This window comes from Dipodomys spectabilis, unplaced genomic scaffold (assembly GCF_019054845.1).
Source record: "Dipodomys spectabilis isolate Male_0828 unplaced genomic scaffold, ASM1905484v1 ptg001952l, whole genome shotgun sequence".
Taxonomy (NCBI): Eukaryota; Metazoa; Chordata; class Mammalia; order Rodentia; family Heteromyidae; genus Dipodomys; species Dipodomys spectabilis.
In genome coordinates, this window is record NW_024872629.1 from 1 (window position 1) to 2,659 (window position 2,659).

Here is a 2,659-nt window from a genome sequence, read left to right on the forward strand (position 1 = left end):
AAGAAAATATTTTAATAGGAATTCCATAAGATATTTAGTCTGCTGAGATCTAATTAGAATTTGTAGACATATCTAGTTGCTTCAACCCCTGGACAAGTCATTATCATTGGTGAAGGTGTTGCCATTTGAATTTAGAATGCCCCAGAAAGACCTATGTGTTAAAGAAAAATGACTTATCATTTCCTCCCAGACTGTGGAGAATACCTGAATAGTTCTTTTGGAGATTAAGTTCTTCAGAGTGAAACCTATGAGAACATGGACTGTCATCTACTTTCTTCTTTTCTCTTTAATCATTCTAGGTCAAAAACATTTCTTTTTGACATACTCCCCACCTTGACGTTGTCTTGTCATAGGCCACCAAAGCCATAAAACCAATTGAACATACACTCAAACCTTCAAACTTATAAATCTGAGTAAGCCTTTCTGCTTATTAAATGGACAATATCACTTATTATGGTAGGTTATAAAGCTAACACAGAAATCTAGTCTTTCTAACAAGGTAAAGTATATAAAAATGCTTCATTATAAAATATCTAACTCCAAGTTGTATTTTGTGTTTTTGTTTCTGTAGATCCTAGAGCTTAAACTCACGGCCTGAATGGTGCTTTTGTGTTCAAGGCCAGTGCGCTACATAAAATCTGACCTGGAACTCCATTTCTCCTGTTGGTTAATTGGAAATAAGAATCTAATGAACTTTCCTATGCAGGCTGTCGTATTCATGTTGCATACTTTATGTAATGCCGATTCTCAACATTGTATAGATGCTCCAACTACAATATAAAAAAAAAAAACTTAAAACATACTAAGGATATTTGTAAAGTATAAAATGAAGGAAAAATTTTCATCCTTTACAAATCTATGCAAAATCTATGCTAAACAATTGATATTTTACTGTACCTTTCCTACAACCAGTTTGATATAGTTTAATACTTGTCACACCAAGTTTCTCTGTATTCTACTGGATATTTACTTTTTCACATATGTGTGTATATGTATACATATATGCATCTATCTATATATGTTTCAATGTCGATCATCGGACTTGAAGCTGCTTTGTTTTGCTGTTCAGCAATTGAACCTTGCCGGCTCATTCTGTGACAATATCTGTGCTCATTCTCATCATTCCTTTATTTACCAAATCATCACCTTCTAAAATCAGCTTCATTTCTTGGGTAAGTTTACCAATCAGTCCAACCAATATCCACCCAGAGGGTCTTAATAAATCAAGTTTTAAGGAAGAAGATAACATGAAGTGACAACTACAGAAATTCTACAGAGACCTGACATCTTTCACATTTCTGCCTTCCTTCTCTTCTCATTCTTCAAAAGCATTGACTAACACTATAAATATACTGCAATTATAAGTTAAGGATCAGTGGGGTTTTTCCCAACCTGAAGCCTTCTTTTCCGTGATTCTTGACATAAACTTTTTGGGAGATTTTTTGAATTGTGAGGGGATTCCATCCAAAACAAAGCCATGTATATCAAGAAAATCAATATTTTCAACTCAGATTACTCAACAAAAGAGGGAGAAAATTAAGGTTAGCTATATATGTTAAGCACAAATATAGCAATATCAAGATATCTTGAAATTGTATACTTTTATTGGATAAAGTGGCTCAATCCTGTAATATTATCTACTTAGAAAACAGAGATTAGAGCATTGCATTTCCAGGCAAGCCCAAACAAAAAAAGACTTTTCAGAAACTCTAACCATTTGCTGGGTGCAATGTGTTTTGCTTGTGTTTGGAGGACTACAGTCCAAGCAGGCCCAGCATAGTGATACTACCTCAAAATAAGCAATCAAATTACAATCTGCAGGTATGGCATAGTAGAGATGCCAAAGTTGTAAAGTTCCTTTCGTTGCTGCAATTGGTTTTCCTGTATCCCTATTTAAATATTTTTCCCTTCCCCTCCACAAATGATGCCAACATCAAAAATGTGTGCTTATGTAAGAAATGCATGATTCTAAAATTTCATGACAATTCTTTTGAACTTACTTTTTGTGGAATTGTCTAGTTTAAGAAAATCAATTACACTTTCTATATAAAAAATGTTCTTGGGCTGGGAAGGTGGCTCAGTGGTAGAGTGCTTGCCTTGCATGCCTGAGTCCCTGGGTTCAATTTCTCAGCAGCACATAAACAAAAAGAAAAAAGCTGGAAGTGGCGCTATGGCTCAAGTGGTAGAGCTATCGCTAGCCTTGAGCTGAAGAGCTGAGGGACAGCGCCCAGGCCCAGAGTACAGGCCCCACGACCGGACCCCCCAGAAAAAAAACATGTTCTGTGCTTAATCTGGTAGCCCATTTACTAACATTGAAATGATACAGAGAAGATTAGCATGGCCCCTGAACAAGGATGACTCGCAAATTCATGAGGCAATCCATATTTATACAACAACAGATGCTGGAGGGGATGTGGCCACAAGGGAACCCTACTCCATTTTTGGTGGGAGTGTAAACGTGTTCAACCACTTTGGAAAGCAGTATGGAGTTTCTTCAAAAGACTCCACATAAAGCTCCCCTATGACCCAGCAACCCCACTTTTGTTCATTTTCCCAAAGGATCACAAACAAGACCATACTAAAACTACCAGCACAACTATGTTTATTGCAGCATTATTTACCATAGCTAAGATATGGAACCAACCCCTATGCCCCTCAG

At 36.6% G+C, this 2,659-nt stretch overlaps 1 non-coding gene across 1 annotated transcript; it reads left to right on the forward strand.

The window, feature by feature from the left end:
- Positions 1-2,282: 2,282 nt before the first annotated feature.
- On the forward strand, positions 2,283-2,389 carry LOC122103156. Its single transcript, XR_006146715.1, has one exon. It is a non-coding gene; the product is annotated as a U6 spliceosomal RNA (small nuclear RNA).
- Positions 2,390-2,659: the final 270 nt, after the last annotated feature.